The following is a 27875-nucleotide window of genomic DNA, read 5'->3' on the forward strand; positions in this document are numbered from 1 at the left end:
ATCATAGTGAGTGAGTGCAGACAGATGAACGTCAGCTTGTAAATTACAAGTATAGTCATTAGGAAAGGAAAATGAAATGCAGCGAGGCACTGCTCCTTTAAAATTCCTTTAAGCCAGTCATGTATAAACATGTTTCTGCCTCTAAAGAAGCAGGTTTACTCTGCGAAACAGCTGTCAGGCACTTGACACCCCCACTGTCTTGTACCACCACTGTGTATACCCGACTGGATTAAAGGGATTTTAAAGGACTACTGTAGGGAGCTTCTAATGGTCCCCCACAGACGTCCTGTGCCCACGGAGCCACTCACCGATGCTCCGGTCCCCACCTCTGGTTCACTTCTGGAATTTCCAACTTTAAAGTCGGAAAACCACTGCACTTGCACGGCCACGTCCTTGCTCCTGCTGACGTCACCAGGAGTGTACTGCGCAGACGCAGACCGTCCTGGGCCTGAGAAATACATTCCTGGTGACGTCAGTGGGAGGGAGGGCGCGGCCGCACAGCACAGTGGTTTTCCGACTTTAAAGTCACAAATTCAAGAAGTGAACTGGAGGCGGGGCCGGAGCATCGGTGAGTGGCTGTCTGGGCACAGGACCTCTGCGGGGGACCATAAGAAGCCCCAGGTAAGTTCAGTTCTTTTTCTACCTACTCCCCTTCAATACTCCTTTAACCACCTTAGCAGTATGGACAAGCTCAGCTCGTCCATGACCGCCGCGGTGGACTGCTCAGGCCCTGGTGGGTCGATTTTAATATTTTTTTTAAAAAAAACACGCAGCTAGCACTTTGCTAGCTGCGTGTTGTAATCGATCGCCACCATTTGCCGCCGATCTGCCACGAAAGAAGGCCCCCCCCTGCAGACCCCTTGCGCAGCCTGGCCATCACCGCCAGGCTGCGCTATGGGGTGGATCGGGACTCTGCCTGACGTCATGACGTCGATGACGTCATTCCAATCGTCGCCATGGTGACGAGGGAAGCCCATATAGGAAATCCCGTTCAGAGCGGGATTTCCTGTTGGGTATGATCGCCGGCGGCGATCGGAGGGGTGGGAGGGATTCGGCAGGGAGGGGGGAATCATGTAGCTAGCGCTAGGCTAGCTACATGATATGAAGAAAAAAAAATTTGAAAAAAAACCCACCCGCGGCCGTGCGCCGCAAATAAACGTAACACCAGGGTGGTTTTAAGGGGGTAATACCTCGCTGCATTTCTTTTTCCTCTTGTCTTGTTGGATGAGCACGCTCTCTGTTCCTGTTCCAGCTGGTCTGCCCTGCTGCATTGCTGGTGCCAGGCACTGTTCTTATTCTTTTGAATAAAAAAAAGGAATCGGATACATGGATGCTGAGCAACCAATGCATTTTGCGTATATCTGTATGTAGCTATAAACTCCCCAACCCTTCCAGACATTCTGGGATCGCTATGCACATGATCTGCCATAACAGCTCTTGGGAAAAGCAGGATTTCTTTCCCCCCACCATGAGAATAATGTATTCCAGCAAAAGCTAAAGCCACCGGATTCATTGCATCAGCTAATTCCCTCAATCTACACTAATAAGCACAATTCTGAACTGGAGACCTGAGAACCTTGCAGAAAGTCTGCAGATTAATATGCCAGTAGGAATATATTTGCAGAAGTAACTGTCAGCTTCCTTCCTAGATATTCATAAAATGCAACATGGCAAGAATTGCCCAGCAAGAGAAATGAATAATTTTTCCCAACTCACTAGGTGTTTGTTTCTCATTTGTTTTCAAAGCTTCCAATGTTAACGATTAGGATATGGATGTAAATTGTTGGGTATGTTTTGCTTACCTGCAACAGGAGTCCAGGGTTGGAATCTCGGCTCTTCTTATTCAGTAAGCTTTCACTTATTCAGTAGGAGACCTTGGGCAAGACTCCCTTACACTGCTGCTGCCTATAGAGCATGTCCTAATGGCTGCAGCTCTGGCACTGCTCTGAGTCTGCCAGGAGAAAGTGCAATAGAAATGTTCTGTATCTTGTCTTCTTGTCTTAAGTAAGCTGCTTCACAAATGCAGTACTTTTAATTCAATATTGGGAAGTTTAAAGGAAACAAAATATGAACTTGCAAGTTGGACTAATAGAGATAATGTTTCAGTTATTTAAAATGAACATGATGCCACCTTTTATAGAAAAACATTGGTGACAGCAGCCCGCAGCACCGTGGTGTAGTGGTTAGCGCTCTCGCCTTGCAGCACTGGATCCCTTGTTTCGAAACCCAGCCAGGTCAACATCTGCAAAGAGTTTGTATGTTCTCCCCGTGTCTGCATGGGTTTCCTCTGGGCACTTTGGTTTCCTCCCCACATCCCAAAAAAACATACAGATAAGTTAATTGGCTTCCCTCTAAATTGGCCGTAGACTATGATACATACACTACACGATACATAGACACAGGACTAGGTTGGGATTATGTTGTGAGCCCCTCTGGGGGACAGTTAGTGACAAGACAATATACTCTGTACAGCGCTGCGGAATATGTTGGCGCTATATAAATACTTAAATAAATATACCGGGCAGTGAGCTCAGCGTCATAATACAGGACAGTAATGAGCCCCAGCCAGTCCCTCAAGTCTAACGATTTTTAGTAGGGATGATGTTGTAGTGCCTACCCCCCAGGGTAGGCACTACAACAATGGGCCGAGGCAGAGGCGAGAGAGGCTCCAGTCTCAGAGCGAAGTGTAGGAGGGGACGTACAACTCCCTCAGCTATCATTCCCCTATTGTGTTTAAAGCAAAGAGAAATAAGAAAAGGGGATACATGGCAGTGACTGCAAGCCAGATAACTAGAGATTAAGTGTTTTGGGGGTTTGGGGGCCCTGGGGTGCCTCTTAGTCTAATAGCAATGAGTGTGTGACGGCTGGGGTGGGAGGGATGGAGGGGAGCACTTTGGTGTTTCAGCCTTGGGTGCTGAAGGACCTTGTCCCGCCTCTTCTACCCCCTTCTCCCCAGCATATCGCCCAAGTCAGATGATTATCAACAGGGATGATGCTATAACGCCTCCCACTTCCCCGGCCCTCAGCATATCCCCCAAGTCAGATGATTTTCAACAGGGATGATGCTATAATACCTCCCAATTCCCCTCAGCATATCCCCCAAGTCAGATGATTTTTAATAGGGATGAGACTTTAGTGATTGACACTGAGAATGAGTCCTTGTTCTTCTCTCGCACACTTATGGAAGTAAACAAATCAAACAAACAAACAACAACAAACACAAACAAACAAACAAACAAACAAACACAGAACATTTATATCGCGCTTTTCTCCTGGCGGACTCAAAGCGCCAGAGCTGCAGCCACTAGGACGCGCTCTATAGGCAGTAGCAGTGTTAGGGAGACTTGCCCAAGGTCCCCTACTGAATAGGTGCTGGCTTACTGAACAGGCAGAGCCAGGATTCGAACCCAGGTCTCCTGTGTCAGAGGCAGAGCCCTTACCCATTACACTATCCAGCCACAAATGTCACAACTGAGATGAAAGCAAGCAGAGGAAATACAGGAACTGATTGTGTTTTGATGAATAAAGGCTATTACATGCGTACACATGAACAGGAGCACAGATGGCATTCTCAGGCCTGACGGATGTCTTGCGTTGTGACATCCTCAGAGGCCACATGAGGCTGAGCTGTCACTGAAGCTTCCATGCCAGTAAAGCAACCATAAAGCAATGTATTAACCCCGAATAAAATGCTTTGACCAACTGCACTGTTCATCAGCAGATTTAAGGCAGTAAAGAAAACAACAATGAAACAAGAGCTGTGTTTTCTATCTAAATTAATCCTTCAAGGGAAAATCCAATGCTGTGTTTTAAGTTCAGTTCTGAACAGTTCAGGCATTTTTTTTCTCCATTTGGTTACCTTGTTTTTATGTGCATATTAACACTGCAAAAGCACTTGTAAGAGCACCCAGGAGACAGGAGTGTTAAGGTTTGCTGCTAGTCAATACATTAGTGCAAGAGTTGACAATGAGTGAAAAGCCTTCTTGCCATGGGAAAGGTACTATAAACATGCGCAGCCAGGCCCTCCTGCGCATACACCAACCCTGGCTTGCTTCCTCTAGTGTCCCAGGCAGCTTCTGAACTGGCCACTAGAACTCCAGGCTCACTGTCATGTGACCGCAGTGAGCCTGGAGCTCTAGTGGCCAGTTCAGAACGCTGCTGGGGACACTAGAGGAAGCAAGCCGGAGTGAGGACAGTTTGCTTTACATGCTGAAGCACGCTCCAATACGCACTCTGCATACGGGGGCTGCTGCACACATTACTCTGTGATATACCACCAAATTTGGGTGTCAAGAAGCAAGCCTACTCGCGATGATATACAATAATTACTCCTACGGCAAGGTGAGAGTGTCTGCTGTTGCTACGGCTGCAAAGAAGAGAAATCTGAGCTTTGCTGTCAGTTTTGGAATTTCTTAGCTGGCTGCAAATTCAAATGTAAAGATCATTTTTAACAGCGCTAAATTGCAAAAAGACTTGTGCAACACTCATCTCTATTTATGAGAACAAATCTAAACTTATTTTAACCACAGATCAAATACCTTTATCTGAAAAATTCTATAGTTAAGCATATGACTTTGTGGCTTGTTGATAAAAGTCTGCCTCTATTCTCATTGGCCATTAGAGGCCACTCTTAGAATGAGACCACAGAATGCTTACTATAAAAGAGAGAGCTCATCTTCCAGTTCCCAACAGCAGCCCCTACTGGCCACATAGAACACAGAGGAATACTATTGAAAGGCTAAGGCAACATCTCCATTAGATTATTATTCGCATGCATTTTTCAGTGTACACATTTTCACAGAAATATGTGCTAATTTTATATGAAAAAAAATTATGATATAATGAATTCTATGAGTAGTATGTATAAGGAATAAAACATTAGCAGCAAAGAAAAGAGTCTCATATTTTTATTTTTAGTTATATAGTTGTTTTTTTTATATATATATAACAAATCAGAAATAATGAGCATTTGAACTTTCTTGCAGTAAAACCTTAATCTCATGCTTTCTCTTACTGTTTCTTGGCTGTTTAAAGTGTACCCGAGGTGACATGTGACATGATGAGATAAACATGTATATGTACAGTACTAAACATATTAATAACCAGGCTCTTTTACTTGTTTTATTTTGCTAACTGAAAGAGTTAATTTTTAAGGATGGAAGTGACAGCTTCTGTCTTGTCAGGAGCTTGTCAGGAATATAGTAAACATCACAAATAAACATTTTTTTTTCTACATATTTCATTTTTCTACATTTTTCTGAGAGCAGAGGGAGAGAGAGAAGGATCAATATAGTTAATGTATTTTCATTTAGGGACACTTAATAGACTGCAACTGAGCAGAGACAACAAAATTACTTTCTAGATGCTTAAATACAAAATAAAATCCTGGGATGTCTAAAAAGTCATTTTTAGGAGTAGGAGGATAAATACAATTGTTTATCTCATCAGTTTATTTTCACCTCAGGTAAACCAGGATTGTAGTCGACCCAGTGGATCGAAGAGCTCAGAGAAGATCTTTTGCATAGATAACACCTGAAGATTTTTTTAACTCTTCCTGTACTTGAAAACAATATGAGACTATTTTCTTTGCTACTAATGTCCTATTTCTTAGCTGTATTACACATATAATTTATCTCATAAGTTTATTTTCGCTTCAGGCCTGCTTTCAGATTTAGGGGAAACAGGGCCTTACTACTGTATATAGCCGAGACCAGCCATGTTCACTGAGATTTCTGAAAGAAAGGTGAGAAGTTTAAACAATATAGTAGTTACTGGCTGCAAAGCATCACATTACACAATGAACTTTGTAGCATTTTAATGCCTCATGTGAGGTTTTTAGCTATAGTGGTGCTTTTAAAATTCAGTGTATGATGAATACTAAAGCCATATTGTACACGGTTATCATTAATCTGGCTGGGACAGCTCTGTAAGGAACATGCTGATATTAATTTCATAGTCCTTATAAATAATTATGTATGAAAAAAATAATAATCTGTAAACGTGTTTTGGTGAACATCTGTGCCTTACAGAATGATTTTTGTTACTGTTCATACTTTATTTATAGAATCTTAAAGAGGAACTCCAGCCTAAACAAACATACTGTCATTAAGTTACATTAGTTATGTTAATTAAAATAGATAGGTAATATAATCTCTTACCCACCCTGTTTTAAAAGAACAGGCAAATGTTTGATTTCATGAGGGCAGCCATCTTTTTGGTTGAAAGGAGGTGACAGGGAGCATGATACACAGTTCAAACTGTCCTGTGTCCTGAGCACCTCTCCCAGTTGCTAGGCAACGTGAATAACAACATAGGAAATCCCATCATGCTCTGCACAGCATCAGGGAAAAAAAGCCCGGGCTTTTTTTCTTTGATGGGTGGAGCTTAGGTAATAATGCAGGTAAAAATTAAGCTTTGGTAAGAAAAACAAAGTTCTGATGCCGTGAAACTGTTAAAGAAACACCAAGCCTTTTCAGTTCTGCTGAGTAGATTTTTAGTCCGGAGGTTCACTTTAAAAGAGAACATCATATAATATAATAAAATATCTATAATAATATCTTCCAAGGCAGTCATTGTATGTGTGTCCTTCTGGCTTACACACACCCCTTCCTGCCCACTCTGATTGGCTGTGGCACTGTGTCCATCGGTTCTGCATGTGATCCCCCCCCCCCCCCCCGTGACTCCCCAGCGTGATTAGCCACAGTGCTGATTGGATGGCGCACAACAACGTCCCGAGAAATGGCGCATGCACTCTTGCCTGGGCAACATGCGCCTGTAAGAACTTGAGATGAGAGGTTCTTGCCAGGTATTACCCTCATTCACTCTAGCTAAGCTAACCATTGTTTCAGTAAAAGACTGGATGCAGAGTTCTCTCTCAAGACAGATTCTAAGAGAGCAGCATTCTGAGGAGAACAGTGAACATCTTGCTTTGTAAGAAAGGACAGAATGCACCAGTATCTACTGGATGTGCAGACTGGCTGTCTCGGCCCGGGATTGGTAAGTGTAAACACTTGCCTGTGTTCCACAACATGAAATTCTGGGTATTGAGGGTGCAGGGCAGAGGTGGTTCTCAATATGGTCATTTTGCAGCTGCGCAGTAGACAGCTGTCAGTCACAGAGTCACAAAAGCCAATAGCAAGTGTCTAATAGGAGTGACACCTGGAACCCACCCATATCCCACCTTCAGGGGTGTGCGTTTAGTTAACACTTGTTAATCTGGAGGTTTTTCCATATACAACGTTGCTAGATAATACTGTATGTGGGCTCAGTAAAAAAGTAAGATGCGGGGTCCCTAATGTGACCCTTTTACTTTTTGACACATAATGATGGTAAAGCTAGACTTTTACTATGTTATTACTTTCTGCTCAGAAATAGATTGACCACCCAGCTCCACTCTATTCTGATAAGTTCTGATCAGCAGTAAATCCATAAAACTGCCTCCACCAGCAGCTTGGTACCACCCTTGTACCACCCTTTTCCATCCTTCACAAACAATCAATTTCTATTCATTTTCATTGCTATTTACAGGGGCATTGCTAGTCCCAAAGATCAGTGGCACATGCCCCGGATCTATTCTGGGGTGCCCCGGATGTCCCCCAGGCAGAGTCAGCTGTTTTGCCTCAATGGCGGGCATGCTGAGAGCTGTGGTGCATCAACATGGCTATGCTGGGTACTGTGGTGCCTCTATGTGGGCGTACTGGGTGCTGTGGTGCCATGCTGGGTGCTGTGATGCCTTTATGGGGGCATGCAGGGAGCTGTGGTTCTTCTATGTGGGCATACTGGGTGCTGTGGTGCCATGCTGGGCACTGTGATGCCTCTACGGGGGCATACAGGGGGCCGTGGCTCTTTTAATGAGGGCATGCTGGGAGTTGTGGTGCCTTAATGGAAAGGCCCTTGAGAGCATTGGAGGTGGTCCACAGAGAATATTATGGTGGGACTGCCAGACAACCTGGCAGCAGGCCACCCTGCCCAGGAGAAAGCCAGACCAGCCAGCACAGAAGCCAGGTAACTCTGCCTAGTTATGTTTAAGTGACATTGCCTATTTATGTGATATGCTGCATTCTTATTTAATTTTTTTTTTGTATTAATGGAGAGGGGGCTTCATCCAACACTTTGCTGAGCAGGCCTACTTAGACTGCTGTTAAGTTCATGTAAATGTGGCTCCACCCATGGCCACACCTACATTATGGGGCATGGCCACACCCATTTTCCGCCTGAAGTGCCTGAAAAGTGCCCTGGATCTCTTTGGATCCTAGCAACTTCCCTGTCTATTTACAATACTCAACCTTACAGTATTATGTGTTGAGAAAACAGAGCAGTATACTGTTTAAAGAGGAACTCCATTGAAAATAATGTAATAAAAAAGTGCTTCATTTTTACAATAATTATGTATAAATGATTTAGTCAGTGTTTGCCCATTGTAAAATCTTTTAAATCCCTGATTTACATTCTGACATTTATTACATGGTGACATTTTTACTGTTGGCAGGTGATGTAGCTGCTGCAGGCTTTTTTGGCAGTTGGAAACAGCTGTAAACAGCTATTTCCCACAATGCAGCAAGGGTCACAGACAGGAAACTGCCAGGAGTACGTACTCAAGAGTTTCTTGTGGGAGGGGTTTCACCACAATATCAGCCATACAATGCCCCCTGATGGTCTGTTTGTGAAAAGGAATAGATTTCTCATGTAAAAGGGTGCATCAGACAGCTACTGATTGGGATAGAGTTCAATTTTTGGTCTGAGTTTCTCTTTAACTGAATCCATCAATGTGGTTAGGTCACATGAATTTGTTACATCTAAACATGTCGACTATTATCTTATAAAAACACAAAAATGGCTTTTCATATAGGAGGAAAACTATTGGAGCAGACTTTCCCCGTAAGTTTTTGTGGAGTGTGCCCCAGAAGGTGCAGCTAAGGTGAAAGCTGAGGTTGGAGACAGCAAACAGCCAGGATTCTAATCAGGCTTACTGCATGTCAAAGCCACACATTGAAGGGGGTGGGGGACAAGCTGTCAGACATCAGAGAAGCCCAAACGGGATCAAACCTTTCTTCCACCACACAAGATGAAGAAATCCATTCTGATTGGAGTTACTCTTAAAGGGAACCTAAACTGAGAAGGATATGGATGTTTCCTTTTAAACAATACCAGTTGCTTGGAAGTCCTGCTGATCTGTTTGGTTGCAGTAGTGGCCGAATCACACACCTGGAACAAGCAAAAAGCTAATCCAGTCTATCTTCAGTCAGAGCAACTAATGTGCATGCTTAAGTATTAGAGACACAGGATCAGCAGGAGAGTCATGCAAATGGTATTATTTTAAAAGGAAAAATCTGTATCCTTCTCAGTTTCGATTCCCGTTAAAAGCAAACCTGTATCAAAACTGTACTTAATTTCTGTGCCTGAAAGAGTTAACATCCAGCTATGCAAGTGACAGTTTCTCTCCAGTCAGGACCAAGTCCTCATTGATAAGGAATTACAGCCATAAAATACTTTCCTGGCAGAAAACGTGCAGGGGGATAGATAAAAAAGGTCCATAGTTCACACGTATATATTTTAGCTCTCTGGCACACAAAAACAATGTCACTGGGCAGAGACAAAACAATATATCTACTTTTTTATGTTGTCAAATGTAACATAAAACTGTGGGATATCTAAAAGCTGAAATTCATGCTGAAATCGATTGAAAAACCATGTGCAGTATGTGCAGAGATTCGAGCAACGTTTAGTGAGGTGGTGGGGCTGCATATCACCTGGTAATACAGCAAAGTTCCTAGTATCTGGCACCAGCAGAGATCACCTGATGGCGGGCTCATGTGCTTGCCGGTTGCTTGAGAAAAAACCCTCCACAAATCTCCCCCTCCCCCCACGACAAGATGTCGCTGGATGTTCAGTGAGTATTTAATGCCTGCAAATGCCCCCAAAGCCCCCCTAAACAAAGTCCCCGTTAAGGGGACTTTGCTATATTACACGTATTTACTACAGGGTTGCTTTAAAGTGAACCCGAGGTGAGAGTGATATGTAGGCTGCCATATTTACTTCCTTTTAAACAATACTAATACCGTACTACCTGGCAACTCAACTGATATATTTGGCTGCAGTAGTGTCTTAATCACACACCAGAAACAAGCATGCTGCTAATCTTCCCTTTTATGACAATACTGCCAGAAAAATAAAACAAATAACATTTATATCGCGCTTTTCTCCTGGCGGACTCAAAGCACCAGAGCTGCAGCCACTAAGACGCACTCTATAGGCAGTAGCAGTGTTAGGGAGACTTGCCTAAGGTCTCCTACTGAATAGGTGCTGGCTTACTGAACAGGCAGAGCCGAGATTCAAACCCTGGTCTCCTGTGTCAGAGGCAGAGCCCTTAACCATTACACCATCCAGCCACCTGATATGCTGCATGCTTGTTCAGGGTCTATGGCTAAAGGTTTTAGAGGTAGAGGATCGTCAGGACAGCCAGGCAACTGGTATTGCTTAAAAGGAAATACAAATGGCAGCCTTCATATCACTCTCACCTCAAGTTCACTTTAAACATAGTGATCAATACAAAATAAAATGTTCCACATACAAGAAAGCTTGTGTGCGCAAATGTGCAACTAATGAAGTGTGTCTTCAGCGCAATTAACACATCATCACCTCTAACAATATGATTTCAGTTTCTCATGACGCCAGTGCTGCAGAGTGGAATCGGGAGACAACGCTTGCGCTTATAGCTTTTGCGCCCGAGGCTTTCATTCTTATTGCAAAATGGGAGATTTCTGAAGAAATGAATTTCATAAGCTTGCGGTATGACACGAATTAACTTCAGTGCGCAAGGTTAGCTATATTCTAAGAGCAGACAGGTATAGTCATCTATTCATCTAATTAAAGCTGCTCTGAGATACAGCGCTGTGTGACGTGTTTTGCCAAAACATTAGTCATCTCACATTTATATAAATGACTGCAAGTGCGTTGGAGCTGTAAGCCGATGTTTCATAACCTATTTAATATTCATATGCATAACCACGTTCATGGAAAAAAAAAAGATCACAGATCTACCAAGGGATGCTTTCTGCATGATGCCAAGGGGCTTGCAATGTGTCTAACCCCAAGCTTGTTGTTGACTACGTCATGCCTGTGGTTAGACTTTAGGTGAGTAGGGAGGGGGTTATTATGAATATGCGGTCCAGGCCAATCAGTGTCTTGGCTGTGAATCACACAGCCAACCTCAGTCTTTGTATGAAGGAACACCCATAGAGTTAGTAACATTATAAAAGGCCCAAAAGTGCCAGTATGGTGGCCACATAGGAAACAGCCTGATCGGATCCACTCTACTGCGTAGTCGCAGACACCGCATGCCTGCGCAGTAGAGTGGATGCGACCGGGCTTGGCTATTTACGCCTGAGCCCAAAGGAAAGCCGCTACTGCACCTGCGTGAGGCTCACACAGGACTGTTATGATCCTGGAGCACCGGTGGATCTTCAGCGGCTGAGAGCGCAGGAATGGAGGAGCGGAGGAGGACCGGGGAAGCCTCATTAAGATCCAGAGACTTCCCTCTCCTGAGGTAAGTACCCCCAGTGGCTCTTTTTTTCCTTACAGATTCTCTTTAACACCCCTGACGGTCTGATTCTTTCTGGATTTAACATTCTAAAAGCAGTGCAATTTGTTTTGCAGGTTTTTAGACCCTAAAACTGGGAAAAATCATGCTGCTAGAGAGTCTGCAGCAGCCTCAGCACTTCCTCACCTCTGTGGGATCCAGCGCTGCAGTTTTCCCTCCGTCCTACGGGTGTCGCTGAAACCCTGTAGTGAGATCACCGTCTGTCGTCATGACGACAAATGGAGATCTCACCCGAGGGATGCAGAGACTCCAAGGACAGGAAGCAGAATGGCTGCTGGCATCTGTATCCCGGGGAAGGAGAGTTAAAACGTCCCCGCTGCATGCTATGCTCTGCACAGTTCTGCCGGCGGGTACCACAAGTCACGCTTGGGGTTACCGCTCCTGCCTTGTTTTTTCCGCCCCGAGCCTGACTTGTGGTAACTGCCAAAGAGGTTAAATACAAATTAATTATGCTTGACTAGAGTGTACCTCCATTTCAGTCATCTACATAAAATGGAAGAATTTGTTTTGCACATCAATTCGGATGCCCAGATTGCATTAAACTGCGCAGCAGTGCAAAGCTTCCATTCTGGTCATTAAAGAGGGACTGTAGTAAAAATAACATAATGAATAAAATTGCTTATTTTTCATTTATAGATTATTTAGTCAGTGTTTGCCTATTGTAAAATGTTTCCTATCTCTGATTTACATTCTGAAATGTATCACTGGTGGTGACATCTTTAGCTCTGCCAGGTGATCTGTTCGGAATGTTCGTTACTGAGAGTTCTTTGCATAGATTGATATTGGTGGCTTGGCAGTTGGAAAAAGCTGTTATTTCCCACAATGCATTGAGGTTCACAGACAGCAAACTGTCAGGACCATGGTCATGACATCACACTGTGGGAGGGGTTTCACCCCATAATCAGCCATACAGACCCCCTGATCTATTTGAGAAAAGGCAAAGATTTCTCATGGGAAAGGTGGTATCGGCTACTAATTGGGATTACGTTCAATCCTTGGTTAATGTTCCTCTTTAACCTCCCTGGCGGTAAGCCCGAGCTGAGCTCGGGCTATGCCGCGCAGGAGGAGATCTCAGCCCCTGGTGGGGCGATTTTCACCATTTAAAGTGCTGTACGCACAGTTAGCACTTTGCTAGCCGCGCGTACAGCTTGATCGCCGCCGCTCTGCGGCGATCGCCCACACGCAGCGGCGGAAGAGGGCCCCCCCCCCCGCCAGAGCCCTGCGCTGCCCGGACCAATGAGTTCCGGGCAGCGCTATGGGCTGGATCGGATGCGTCTGACGTCAGGACGTCATTCCGATTGTCGCCATGGCGACAGGAGAAGCCAAACAGGGGAGCGCGTTATATACTCGTTCCCCTGTTTGCTATTGTTGCCGGCGACGATCGAACTAGAGGGACACATGCGCCCTCTAGTGGAGTTTCATGTAGCTACCACTCTGGTAGCTTTACATGAAACATAAAAATTAAAAAAATTGGATTTCTGCAATTTTTGCAGAAAAAATAAACCGCCAGGGAGGTTAAGCCCAGCAGAGATTTATTTATGAGATCTTGTATATTACACATGAACTGCTTTATCATGGGCTACTGCTTAATCAAGGACTGCTGCACACTTTCCCTGCATCATCATCCTTCCTGGTATTTGTTCTGACCTTCATTCAAGTCATTAAATATGTAAGATGTTGCCGATCTGACATTTGCGTACTGCGCGTAAATCAGGAGTAATGACTCTGTCCGCCTGCCTTTACTGACACTGATCCCGTATTGCTTTTAGCTTGAGTTACACTTAAGTCATACATATACAATGCTAAGATGTCCAGCTTGATTGAGAGTGTATTGATCTGCTGACTATGCAAATACGTCTGACCTTATTTAATAGATGCTCCTAGGAAAATGACTACATAACATTTTCTTCCTAATTACATTTTGCTAACAAAACCAATAAATAATAAAGAGGCCGAAGCTTGAGTGCTATGTACCCCGCTGAGCTTTCCTTAAAGTGAACCTGTAACCAAGGATTGAACTTCATCCCAATCAGTAGCTGATACCCCCTTTCCCATGAGAAATCTATTCCTTTTCTCAAACTGATCATTGGGGAGTCCGTGTGGCGGATATTGTGGTGAAACCCCTCCCACAGTGTGATGTCATGACCTAAGTCCTGACATCACACCATGGGAGCCAGGGCCGGATTTACCATAAGGCACTGTAGGCACATGCCTACAGGTGCCTGATGATGTAAAGGCAGCTCACTCCCCTCCCCTAGTCCCTCCCTCTCTCCTTCCCTATGCAGAATCCTGATGAGAGTGTTAATGAGAGGTTACTCACCCTGCTCTCGGCATTCCACTGATTAGATCTCCCCTCAGTCGGGGGCACTTCTATCTACTTTATATTGAGGGTACTTCTGGCTACCTAATACTAAGAGGCGCCTCTAGCTATCTATGACGGGCAAGGGAAGTAAGGGAGAAATGACAGCTGGACCAGCAAGTATACTTGCGGTGCAGTTCAGCCAGGGTTTGTAGGTTCATGGAGGGCGAGTTCTAAGATGCCAGGACATGTGTGTGCCTATAGGCTCCTGTGGTGTAAATCTGGGCCTGATAGGAGCCTTGTTGCATTGTGTAAATAATGGCTGTTGCCAGTATCTCCCTCTGTGCATACTGTATGTATATCTATAAAAAAACAACCTTTTAGCCTATTGCAATGTTAGTGGGTGTGGTTATAAATAATGGAAGTTGGTTCTGTCTAGTTTTTTTCTTGTCTGAAAGTAGTAAAGATGATGATGTGCAGGCTGATGGTGGATCAAACAATAAATGGAATTCCATGGCCAAAATCAATCATTTCTTGATCCCTTTTTATTTTTTAACTTCTCGCTATTCAATGTATTGATTTTTTTTTCCCTCCTTTTCACTAAAGTTCCTCTTTAACCCTCTGGGCGATACAATTATATCGCCCTGGAGGTGGCGCAGCACTATTTTTTAAATTTTTTTATTTTTTAAATCATGTAGCGAGCCCAGGCCATGATAGCCGCAGCGCAGCGGCATCCCCCCACCCACTCCGATCGCCTTCGGCGATCAGAGTAAGCAGGAAATCCCGTTCAGAACGGGATTTCCTGCTGGGCTTCCCCGGTCGCCATGGCGACGGGGCGTGATGACGTCACCGACGTCATGGACGCCGTGATGTCAGAGGGAGTTCCGATCCACCCCTTAGCGCTGCCTGGCACTGATTGGCCAGGCTGCGCAAGGGGTCGGGGAGGGGGGGCGGCTGCGCGGCACGGCGGGTAGCGGCGGATCGGCGGCGGTGATCGGAAGTTACACGCAGCTAGCAAAGTGCTAGCTGCGTGTAACAAAAAAAAAATTATGCAAATCGGCCCACCAGGGCCTGAGAAATCCTCCTGCGCGATATACCCCGAGCTCAGCTCGGGATTATCACTCAGGAGGTTAAAGGACCCTGCTACACGATAGTGATGTTGGCAGTAAACTCATGTAGTTTTTTCTTAAAAGGCGGCATTTAGGCGTAGCATGGGCTCATGCCTCTACCGCACATCCCTTTAAAGAGGAACATACTGTATTGGTATGTAGCCCCGACCTGCTACTGAGGGCCCATTTCCACTTCAAACATCGCAAATTCGCATTTGTTTTTCGCATGCAAATTCGCATAGCAATACAAGTGAATGGGACTGTTTCCACTTGTCAGGATTCCTTTGCGTTTTTCTGTGCAGAAAAAATTTGCATGGCAGAGCCATCAGAATTCGCATACCGCATACCGCTATGCGAATCGCATACTATGTATGTAATAGGAAATTCGCATGAGATAGAAACAATGGAAAAGCACACCAGCACTGCCATGGTTAAATTTGCATACACTGTCATCCATGCGAATTCGCATGAAAATTTGTATGGGCTCGCATGCGATTCGCACCGCACAAGTGGAAATGCAGCCTAAGGCTTATCCTGGTTGTTTATTATGCAGAATGCTTCCCCCAGAGCACTTTGGGAGACCAGCTATTTTTTGTACTGGCTTTACAAACACTCCGCAGAAAAAGATGTTGCAGCCTGTGATACCTTTCAGAAAGTTAATCAGTGAGAGGGAAGATTTTACAATGGACAAACACTGACCACATCAATTATAAATGGATATTTAAAAAAATAGCATGAATTATTAACCCCTTTCACAGAAAAAGAAAAAAGGAACACAGCCTAGTTCTAAATAGGATTGGAACAATGCATACTTATACATATTCACATGTTTATCTCATCATGTTTTGCCACTTCAGGTACCCTTTAAACAACAAATGTAAACTAACAGTTAGGGCTTACCGTATATACTCGCAAGCAAGCCGAATTTTTGACCCCCCAAAAGTGGCCCAAAAGTTGGGGGGTCGGCTTGCTTGCGAGTCGTGTCTTCCCCCCCCCCCCCCCCGCTCCCGCCGCTGCCATTACCTTTATCCTCTATCCCCGTCCTACTCGTATGGTAACTAATTCACAGCAGCGCGCCCCATGTGATGAGGGAGGAAACCATAGAGAGCGGTTCCCATAGTAATGGCGATACATATCGCCGCTACAGGAAGCCGCTCTCTCTAGGCTTCCTCCCTCATCACAGCGGCCACCGTGGGGCGTGCTACTGTTAATTAGTTACCGTACGAGCAGGACGTGGATAGAGGAAGCGGCGCCGGCTAAGGTAATGGCAGCGGTGGCCGCGGGGGGAGCGGGGAGGGGCACTACCTACCCACCCACCCACCTACCCATAGTGGGACTATACTAGCCATACTGGGCACTATGTTAGCTATACTGGGGCACTATACTAGCTATACTGGGCACTATACTAGCTATACTAGGGCGCTACCTACCCATACTGGGCACTATACTAGCTATACTGGGCACTATATTAGCTATACTGGGACACTATACTAGCTATACTGGGCACTTTACTAGCTATACTGGGGGACTACCTACCCATACTGGGCACTTTACTAGCTATACTGGGCACTATACTAGCCATACTGGGACACACTGGGGGGATCACACGGCCAGCATTTCTTACCCCCGGCTTATATGGGGGTCAATCATTTTTTCCTGTTTTTTCAGGTAAAAGTTGGGGGGTCGGCTTATATGCGGGTCGGCTTGCATGTGAGTATATATACGGTATTTCCACTGGGAGAAGCAGCCATTTACGATTTGGCCGCGGTTCCTATTCTGCTGTGTAGCCGCAGCCAGAATCCGTAAACCGCGCCATGCACCAAAGTACAATCTGGATTACCCTGTGCAGCTTGCAAGTGGGGAAATGCTGCAAATCTGTAGCTACTGGAAAATGGGCTCTTAGGATGCATTAGGCACATTGGCCAGATCCAATTCAGCTTTTCTCCCAAGTTTTCTCCGAGTTGATATGTTCACATCTTCTCAATAAAATGCCCTTTTATGCCACCAGCAAGCAAGAAAATACTCATTAATGTTACCAGTACTTTTTCACCTACTTTTTGGTACTTTTTCAATCGCAGAGTGCTGAAAAGTTATTTTAAACAGAAGATGAAAAATGATCTCCTAGGAGAAAACTTAGGAGAACAAGTGAATTCTTACTTACTAGTCCTCGCTTTCTTAATGTTAAACTGCTCCCCTACTGGCCATACGAGGTCCCTGTTAGCAGTGGGGAGCTGAGGTTTTCAGCAAACAACAGGAGCTGGTGACTGGCAGTGATTGGGGGCTTGGAAGGCTAGATAAGTGACAATGTGGTAAGTTAGAAGTGTTTATCAGTTTCATTTCCTCCTAAATAGTGTCTTTACATGCTAATTACATGACAGGCTGTAATAAACTGGAGGCCTGTGGAGTTCATTGGCAGAGTGTCTTTCTATGCTGAAAGTTCTGACTTCAGGTTCAGTAAATGAAGAATCTGCGTAATGCACTCAAGTAACATGCTTTTTTTTTTAAAGGGCTGGAAACTGCATAAAGTGATTTCCAGGCATGTGCAAGTCAGTGGGAAAGTGGCTAGAGGCCTAATTTTCCACACTGCAATGGCAAAAGCACCCACCATACAAGCACATGCAGGTAACAGTGGTTATTGGTCTGGAATGCCACATGTCATGGCTTTGTTTCCACTCCACCCCCCCCCCCCCCTTTCCCCATGCCACGCCCCAACTGTGCATGTGTTTATGGGCTAAGCGCTATTCCATTTAGCTGCACAGAGAGAAGTTCTGATGTCGGTTAAACAACTGCAGTTTATCGTCCTCAAAACAATCAATGTGAATCCAGCCTAATAGCATTATTAGTGCCTTACTGTCTAGACCATGGCTGTCCTACTCTAGGCCTAGCACATTTTTGGCACAGCTAAAACTAATTGATAGGACTGAATCAGGAAAGGTGTGGCTGATCAAGTAAATCACATTTCTCTGTCCCTCCTAAAGACTGGCATGGATATGCGGAGCAGGTGCTTTCCGCACATGGCAATAGCCTCACAGCACCTGAATTGGGCACCGCTTTAGCTCTATTGCTATAGTTCCGGCGATTGCCACACCCCAAATTACTTCCCTCTCTGAGTGGCTATGACTGGAGGGGGGATAGTATTTTACGCCACTGGGAGGTCAGCGGCTCATCCTGTTCCCAACTCACCGGCGGTGTACATTTACATATGCTGAATACGGCCCTCAAGGACTGGAGTTAGAAAGCCCTAGTCTAGACTGAAACCCATTGCTGCACCTGAAATCTTTGTACTCGTCTTCGGTGCAGATACAGAAAATACTGCTCCCTGGTCACTTCTCCTCCACCACAGCAGCACAATGCAGCCTGGGAATGATTGTTTATTGCTCACCAGTTCAGAGTTTGGGTAGAAAAGTCTCAAATGATGAAAAAAGCTTTAAAATGAAAACCGCATTTAGGACCGTGAATATTCCAGGCAGCCAACAACCTGAAAATATTTGCCTAGCTTATCTCAACATCTCACACCACTACCTTTCCATTTGCCCCAGTCCACAATTCCAATAGGTGACCCTTGCTTCAACCCCCTTCCAGGGATATTTTCACCTGGCTGCCGGTGCCCACCCTCTGCGGTTCACCACCACGCGCTTATGTACTATTCAAATAAGATGAGTGGAAGGGCCCTACACCTAAGGAGCTTGAAAATGTTTGTGTACTGTTGTGTACAATATAAGATATAATCCCAAGCAAGAGTGCCTCCCTCGTCTTATTTGAATAGTTCATTTGCCCCAGCCCCCTCCACTGACTTAGTTGTACAATCGTTTCCTCTCTTCTGGTATTTTTCTTCCAGCCTTCAAAATCGCATTTGTCCTTAAAATAAAAATGAAATCCTCACTGGACTCCATCCTAGTCTCAAAGTACTGTTGCATTTCTCTTCATCCATATGCCTCCATTTTACCTGAGTGCTTTGTTTACAAAAGACTAACAGAATTTCTCATTTACTCCCTGTTTTGCTGGCTTCTATCTGACTTTCAGTCCATTAACTAAACCAAAATGGCTCTCAAAAAGTGGCCAGTTACATTTTAAAAGACAAGTGTCAAGGCAATTTTTCCCTTTTACCAATCCCACATCTTTCCTCTACTTTGACCATTGACAACCCTCTTCTACTTTGGACCCCACACTCTATCAGTATTAGTGGAATTGTAACTCTTCTTCTCTTAAGTCTACTCCTTTCTGGTATACCCCAAGGTTCAGTCCTTGGACCTGTGTCTTTCTCTCTTCATACCTCTCCCTTAACAAACTTATAATCTCCTTCAACAAAGAATACTATGTTTATGCAGATGACACTAGAGTGTACCTGTCCACACTGACTGGCCTCCCTCTGTACCAAATAAATCATCGAATCCACCCCCCCCCCCCCCCCCCGACTTTATAATTGTAAAATAACAGACATTTTCTTCATCCCACAGGCACACTGCGTTAGTGTCACCTTTGACTCTAGTTTCCTTTAACTCCACACAGAGATGATATCTATAAGTTCTGCCACTTATTCCTTTGCTACACTTCCAAAGAATGCCTTTGGGTACCCCCAGGTACCACCAAATTCCTAGTACATGCTCCCATTATCTCTCCCCTCATCTACTGCAACATCCTCTTACCTAGTATTCCTCTATCTAGACTGTCACCTCCACATTCTACCATGCATACTGAAGCTAGACTTATGTATCTCACTACTCCTAAGGGGAATCTGATTTTGATTTTGAAAAAATTGCATACCCTAGCTTTCTTCTGTATCTGATTGATGTCAGATCTGAATATCAATCTGATCACTCGCTCAGATAGGATCTGAAGTGAAATTTGCATGGTGTGTACCAAGCTTAAAGTGAGCCCAGGGCGGACCTTGGGTCAAACAACAAATACTTACCTAAGAAGGAAGCATCTCGATCTTGTAGTGGCTTCCTGTGTCCTTTCTTGCGTCCTCTGGAAGATCTGAGCTGCACAAGTGGCTCCAGCTTACTGCGCAGGCGCAGCGGTACTTGCACAGGCACAGTTTGGCCGTGCGTGTGCACAAAGAGGAGTGCGGATCTGGAATCCAACAAACTCTTGTGGGATTTCTTTGGCATAGGATGCCTCTACAGGGTCCAGAGGCTTCCTTCTCCTTAGGTAAGTATGAGTTTTTTTTATGCAAGTTTTGCCTCGAGTACCCTTTAAAGCGGACCCAAACCAAACATTTTTTTAATTCAAAATATTTAGTTGCACCACTCTGACACATACAAAGATAAATAAACACTCCGTCAAGCCTATGAGCATTTCAGTGCATGCTTTTCACCCTTCTCTTTTCATAACTAGGGTTATACAGGTGGCAGCCATTAGCAATTCCTCCTTTGCTGGACACCATCTACTACACCAGTTTGCCGGATTCTGTCCCGGCAATTTGAAAGGAAGGGAGGGGTTTCTCCAATACATGTAAAATATTTTATATTTGTCATCATGCAGCTGAAAAAGGCTGCTATTTATTATTATACTTTAGAAAATAGATTTCATTTCTGAAATCTTGAATTTTTAATTTGGGTCCACTTTAAGTTTCAATTTTAGGATCTGAGTCCAGGTCCACTTTAATGTAAATGATGTTATCAAGTTGAGTTAGATTTGAAAACCAGACAAAAAAAAAAGAAAAAAAGAATCCATGCAATGTGCCCAAGTCACATACTTTTTTTCCCCTTTTTTTGTTTCAAACAGTTGAGGATACATTTACAGTGTAGGTTCTTTTGATGGGCCAGAAACTGCATTTATTGATTTCCAGGTATTTTCAAGCCAGTGTGACAATTACTAGAGGCCTACTCCTCCACACTGCAATCAGAAGACTGCCCAGTCCATAAAAGCACACGCAGCTAAAGGTGGTTATTGGTGCATAATGCCACATGTCATAGTTTCCTGTTCATCCTCAACCGTGCTACCTCCCAACTGTGCATGTGTTTAGGTGGCCGCTTTTCAACTTAGTTGCACATACAGCGGTTCTGATAGTGGTAAAACATCTGCAGTTTACTACAGTTTATCAACGTGAACACAGACTAATAGTATTATTAATGCCTTACTGTCTAGACTGAAGTCCATTGTTGCACCTGACATCTTTGTACCTGTCAACCACCAACATAGTGGACGTGTTTTAGTGGGTGTAACTATAGCCATAGCCATTAGACTGTAACAATAGCCATAGTCATTAGAGAGGCCACTATAAAATCCAAGTGGAGAGCCTGTTCTGATTTAACTTTTCATCTCTCAGAGTGGATCTCACAGTGTGTTATGATGTCACTCTTTGTCCAATGGAAACTGCTTGGATAACAATTTGCTGGATCTTTCTGATTCTGCATGCCACCAATGATATGAAGGTACTAAGGGTGGTCTACTGAACATTAGAGAGGACCAAGAACTTACAAAATTCCTTACATCTCATAGCAAAACTGACATCGTTCAAGGTATCCCCTGACAACAGTGGAAGGCCAAAAACAGTCGATACTGTACTGCATTGAGCCCTTTATGTGTCTTTTGACTTTTATGCACAAATATGGAATAGGATCCTGTCTGCAAGTGCCCACAATGTAAATGTGCTCTATTCATTAATGGTTTAAAACATTTACAAATAAAGGTTTTTAACGTGGAACATAGCATCTGATCCTGTTTTGTGTTCCTGTGGTGGCGGCCACGTGTGTGTTTTGTTCGAGGACTGGGTGGCTTCAGTAATCCTGATTCTTAAGAGTAGTAAACTCAGACTGAAAGATGTGTTACGGTGCTTAGGACTTGCTTGAATTGTCTATGCACCTCTATGCATTGGAAACCTCTGGCAGCTTGTCGATTTGAGGATCCGCCTCTGTGTTTTGATAAGTGCTTGTACAGTCCAGCTACTTTGGTTAATTAACAAGCTGCCAGCTCATTTATTGGCAACCACTATCATTTAACGGCTAAATTCCTTTATTTTCCCGAAAGATATCCCTGCCAGGAGAATTATTTGCTAACCAGTACTCACCACCAACGTTTGGGATGGCTTATTAGTGGGATTGTGGGTATGATTATTAAGCTTTCCACACTGGTACTCAGTGGCATAGCTAAGGAGCTATGGGCCCCGGTGCAAGTTTTACATTGGGCTTCCCCAAGCACTCTATACATAACAATTGATATGGCGCACCAAAACCTGCCAAGGACAACCACAGTATCAGGTGCAAGAAGGGGATGGGGAACAGTTTGATTAAGATTACTACTATTCAATGCATCTATAGAAGTGACCATTACCAGCATAGCACCATTGAGGAGCTAATACTGTGATTGAGGGAGAGTCCCTAGTGGGCCCCTCTGGCCCAAGGGCTCCAGTGCAGTCACAACCTCTGCACCCCCATTGCTACGCCACTGCTGGTGCTCTATTGGAGAGGGGGCACACTGGTCCCTACTGTAAAAGGCGAGTTTAAGGATCAGTTATTTATTTCAGTGAGGGGCCATTAATGGTATTTAGTCTGAAATGAGCTGTTCTGTGTCTTGCACTGACAGCTCATACAAAGGCTTATTACAGAATGCACAGATTGCTGCACACCGCACAGTAACCGCTAGCAAACAATCATATTTCACCTGTCACTAGTTTATTGGTTGCCATGGGTTACTGATCAAAGTACATCACTCTCTGTATTAGTAATTAAGTAAGCAGGATGCTTCCTTATTTTATCCTGCATGCAGTTTGTCTGTTTGCACAGCTATAGGAAACAGGCCTGGTTGAATAAGGAATTTTCTATAATTAGAAAAGCAAATTATCAACCAACAGAGCCTTTAATATTCCCGACATTGCGTTATCTTGATTCATTGACCGTCCCAATGGGAGTTATTTCGTATAGGGTGCTGACCTATTGATCTCAACCAGCAGACACAAAATACAATATCTATTCCTGCAGTTTCATCTCGTTTCCACAATCTGTGCTTTGCACTTTGATAACCAATCTTACATCTGCAACGTTGCACCATAGGATGCGTTGAACACCCTACATTGTGTTCTTCATTCTAATAACTTGCAACCTTTCTCCCCCCCTTCTTGTTATGTACATCAATACCATCTGCTACCCAGTCATATTTTATGTATGCATGTCCATAATCATAGCTGATAGGGCAGTACCTATTGTTACATGTTCCAATGCCAGATCAATAATTTACTACGTCAGGCTGTCAAGCTAACGTTGTTTTCAGTCATTATCACTCAGCGCAATAATAAAAGATGTAAAATATGTCAAGTTAATGTGACAACCCCTATGATTGTCTTTTTAAGACAATCACTACAATGAAAGAAAAAACAAACCTGCAACTACAGAAATCATTTCAGACATAATAAGAAATTAAAGAAATAAACAACCTGAGGGATAATTCTAAGTGTTCTCAACTGAACAAGCTAGTCGACATATTTGGAATGCAAACCACAAAACACAAACAGGATCACTGACTAAAAAAAACCTCTTGATTTTTCTACCCCCGTTTATGTATAATTGTTATATTTAAAATCCAATTCAGAACAGATAGGGTGCATTGAGACAACCCAAGTGGAAACAGCCATCCCTGTGACCTGCATTTTATTGTAAGTTTATTCCAGAGTCGCAGTGATCGGGTGGGGTCCTCATTGAGAATATCAGAGACGTGACTGCTGCTCTCTCCAGCCAAATTACAGTGGATCTGTTTACGTCGCACCTGCAGGTTAATGCCTGCTTTCCAGGCAATCAGCAAAATGCCCACTGAGAGCAGCACTCAATACCAATGCACTGACGTTAACATTTGCCCAGCCGTGTCGTTTGTAATAGAATTACAATTTAACCTATGAGCATAGCGATTTGGGCTTATTACACCAATAAAATAGTTCTCAAGGCTTCCATGACGTCAATGGTGAACAGAACACGATATTTTACAATATGAGGACGTTGCTGGCATCCACCTGAGCATAGGCAATCCCTTATCTTTAATAAACAAATCTGCATCTGAGGCATCGTATCTCAGGCGCGCCTCCTAGAGGCACAGCTCTGTCACAGCAATGCTACCTCCCTCCCCACTTGAGCTCCAATGCAGATCCCCTCCCCCTTGCTCTCTCACTAGTGGGTAACAAAACCAGCAGTAATTACTAATGCCCTAGCACGTAAATCTGTCAGCTTCAGGGGCTGCTGCTTTTTGACGCAACTACGCAGGACTGTCTGGACGTGTGGCAAACCCTCTCTGTACCTTCAGAAAGCCAATTGCCCATCAAGTAATGCATAGCACACAGGACATATCTGATGCCATGCCTTTTTAAGTTCAGTAGTAAGGTTCTGATTTATCCAGGTCATGGTATACCTAAATGAAGGCAGCTTCCTTTTTTCTGTGTGTGCTCTAGAGAGGATGTTTCGTCAGTAATCCAAGAACTTCTTCTGTTCAAATGAGGAGGGGGTACACCCACATCTTTATACCTATCACTCATTCAACTTACTTCAGGCAGCAAAAGAAGCAGTAAGACTAGCCATACACATATCAGCTGTGTCGATCGCTACAATTGGATCTGCTGCTATTACCCCCGATATGCCCAATTGATCAACCTTTGATTTGTTAGAACATATTTGAAAATCTTTGTCATGCTGTTTTTTTTAGGATGGTGAGGGATATATTGATGGCACAATAATGTTGCGTTGAACAGTCTAACACTAGCGGTTTGACCGATTCGCCATCACATTTTGAGTATAATTGATCGAAACTAACCGGATGACTTTCAATCAGGTAGCAATCGCTCGCTTCACATATCAGGCCACTATTGTGTATGGTCAAGGTTGCCCTACACTGTACAATTTTTTTGCCCAATCAGACGGTCGACCAGACAAAAATGTCTAATCGATTGTAAATTGAAGAAGGTTTAAGTATTTATGATCTAAACACTGAACCTCCATGTTGGTTTTCTGGTCGGTCGAACATTGATCATCGTATCGATCAGAATGATGATCGGAATGACAAAATAAAGCAAAACTGTAAAATACGAAAGAATAAGTCCCTTTAGGTGGCATTTGCAGCTCACTCAAGACCTGTGCTGCTGTTATTTACGAAGATCAGTCATTGGATTTGCAGTACATACAGATGACCTATATTGTATAACAGGAGCCCGTGCTCTGGGTGTGGGAGTCGATGCTGCTGCAGAGCCGCACTATAGCTCTGCAGTGGAGCTGTCCGCTGCGCCGTGGTGCTGAAACCAACCTCGCCTCTATGCTGCTGCAGGACATCGCCGCGCTATAGCTCTGCAGTGGAGCTGTCCACAGCGCCGTGGTGCTGAAACCGCCCACAAGCGTCCAGTCCCCAGCCTGCCTCGCATAAATCACACCAGCCGCCCAAGAAACAGCGCATCGCGGCTGCAGAGAACCTTCTGCAACCAGCCCTGGGCAGACCAGAGGCTCTAATCACACACCAAGGCTTAAGAAAAGCATTATTCCTTTAAAGGTTACGATTCGCCCAGCCTACAGCTTTGGAAGCGAGATCAGATTTGTTGGCTGCACCAGCTGTCAGTCCCCAGGACTTCCTTGTCCAGAAATACATCTTATAGGAAAAGAAATGCAGTAAAATTAGGTGCAATCCGTAGACCCAAAAGGCTTCCCTTACCTTGTGCCTATAGGATGTCAGTCCCAGCCGCTGTTAGTGGGGCTAAAATACTCAATAACCTTATGTAGGATGGAGCTGCGGGGAGGCGAGAAGCAACGCTCCTGACCTCCTCGAGTATTCTTCTTCAATGGAAAAGAGCTCTGCCCTCATCAAAGATGGCCGTCCTTCTTGACGTCAGCAGCTTTTAATAGACATCTATCATGGGGCGTAGGATATTGGGAGGGGACAGGCTGGGGGAGCTTGAGTCATCGTCTGCTGTACAATGCTGCAATCCTTCGCATTTTTTACATGTGTTTTTGCTTATATTTGCCTCAGAATCACCATCATAGAGACTAATGAAAAAGGCATTATTATTTTGTGTATTGAAAGCCAAAGATGTCTTGTAGGTTGCTGTGAACTTGCATAAAAATCGAGCTAATGCAGTACTGATTTATTTTCGCCAAAGGGGTGGTCCAAAGGGATATCCCCTCTCTAGAGTTTACTCCATATATGGATAACCTACGTGGGCAGCTAATAGACAGAAGCCTGTTTCTGCGTGATGGTGGGCTTGCATGCATATAAGCAGGGCTGCATTGGTCATCACAGCTATCCATGGGTCTGTGAAGGAGACAAACGGCCAGAAGGCTAGACTAAAGGCTCCCACTAATGATACTATCTTTTTTGTCCAATATTATCAATTCTAAAGTATCCATTCAAAGTATATTCGCTCAGTTTACCCTTCTGCTACATAAACTTGGTAATCTTGGACAAACAAGATTGTTTCAGTCAAGGTGCCCAATCGGAAGTGTACAGTCTCCCGATTGGATTGGTTAAAGTCAATGGTGTCGATCGGCGATGAGGGATCGCAACAATGGGATCAGAAGGTAAATCGTTAGAGAAATTGGATCATTAATGGGCACCTTAAAGTAAACCTAAGATGAAAGGGGTGAAAAGTTTTATACATACCTGGGGCTTCCCACTCTAAGCAGAGCGCTCCCTCACTGCCATCCTCTGCTTTCTGGATGGCCTGTTATCTTCGGCCTGTCATGCGTACTGCACATGCACTCCCCACTGGGCTTTCATCCCCTGGAGCATTATGTGTCTGTGCAGTACTACTGCGCAGGTGCACCATAAGTGCTTGCTACATATTGCTTTGACAGAATGCTTTCAGCCACGGGAGCCCGACATGGGAGTGTGTATGAGTGGACTGCGCTGACTAGCCGAAGATAACGGTGCTTCTACTGGGCCATCCAAGGGCAGAGGAGGGTGGGGAAGGAAGGGGCTGGAGGAAGCCCCGTGTAAGCATGGGCGTCCGCACATCGGGCAATGGGGCATGCGCACTCCCCTGGCCAGCTGCTGCCCCCCCCCCAGCCACCCGAATACGGAAGTGGCCAGCCCACCCACCCTGGGGTGGCAGCAGAGAGAGAAAATGGAGCGTGGGGAGAGCGGCGGGGAAGGGGGAAGTCTCCCCCCTTCCCTCACCCTTTGGGCTCCCCCTCTCTCTCGCTCCCCCCTTTAGAAATTAACGGTGCAGGCGGCAGCAGCAGGACACTTACTCTATCCTCCGGCGCGAGTGACTGACTGCGCTGGTCTAGTCCAGACCAGAGCAGTGGCACACAGATACAGAGCTCACTCGCGCTGAAGGATAGAGTAAGTGTCCCGCCGCTGCCGCCCACACCGCTGCACCTGGGGGGTCCCTGTCACTACCTAACCTGGGGGGTCCCTGTCACTGCCTAACTTGGGGGGCGCCTGTCACTACCTAACCTGGGGGGCGCCTGTCACTACCTAAACTGGGGGTCACTGTCACTAACTAACCTGGGGGGCTCCTGTCACTTCATACACAGTGGGGTCCCTGTCACTACCTAACCTGGGGGGCACCTGTCTCTACCTAAACTGGGGGTCCCTGTCACTGCCTAACCTGGGGGTCACTGTCACTAACCTGGGGGGTGCCTGTCACTACCTAAACTGGGGGTCACTGTCACTAACTAACCTGGGGGGCTCCTGTCACTACATACACAGGGGGATCCCTGTCACTACCTAACCTGGGGGATCCCTGTCACTAACTAACCTGGGGGGCGCCTGTCACTACCTAAACGGGGAGGGGGGCTCCTGTCACTACATACACTGGGGGGTCCCTGTCACTACCTAAACTGGGGGGCACCTGTTGCTACCTAAACTGGGGGGTCCCTGTCACTACCTGAACTGGGGGGCACCTGTCACCACATACACTGGGGGGTCTCTGTCACTACCTAAACTGGCGGGCACCTGT

General features: G+C 45.0%; 1 protein-coding gene and 1 long non-coding RNA gene across 3 annotated transcripts in view; one reads left to right on the top strand and one right to left on the bottom strand.

Annotated features, from left to right (window-relative positions):
- LOC137504289 (uncharacterized) overlaps nucleotides 1-10835 on the top strand; it is a 36065-nt gene extending 25230 nt beyond the window's left edge. Inside the window, exons 2-3 of the long non-coding RNA XR_011019463.1 lie at nucleotides 5658-5743; nucleotides 10659-10835. This is a non-coding gene — a long non-coding RNA (uncharacterized lncRNA). The remainder of the gene's footprint in view (nucleotides 1-5657; nucleotides 5744-10658) is intronic.
- The window catches only part of SNAP25 (synaptosome associated protein 25), a 127097-nt gene extending 101330 nt beyond the window's left edge, over nucleotides 1-25767 (bottom strand). For both annotated transcript variants that reach the window (XM_068232493.1, XM_068232494.1), the window contains exon 1: nucleotides 25628-25767. The gene's annotated coding sequence lies outside the window, so the exon portion shown is untranslated. The remainder of the gene's footprint in view (nucleotides 1-25627) is intronic.
- Nucleotides 25768-27875: the final 2108 nt, after the last annotated feature.

The sequence above is a fragment of the Hyperolius riggenbachi genome, chromosome 4, assembly GCF_040937935.1.
Source record: "Hyperolius riggenbachi isolate aHypRig1 chromosome 4, aHypRig1.pri, whole genome shotgun sequence".
NCBI lineage: Eukaryota > Metazoa > Chordata > Amphibia > Anura > Hyperoliidae > Hyperolius > Hyperolius riggenbachi.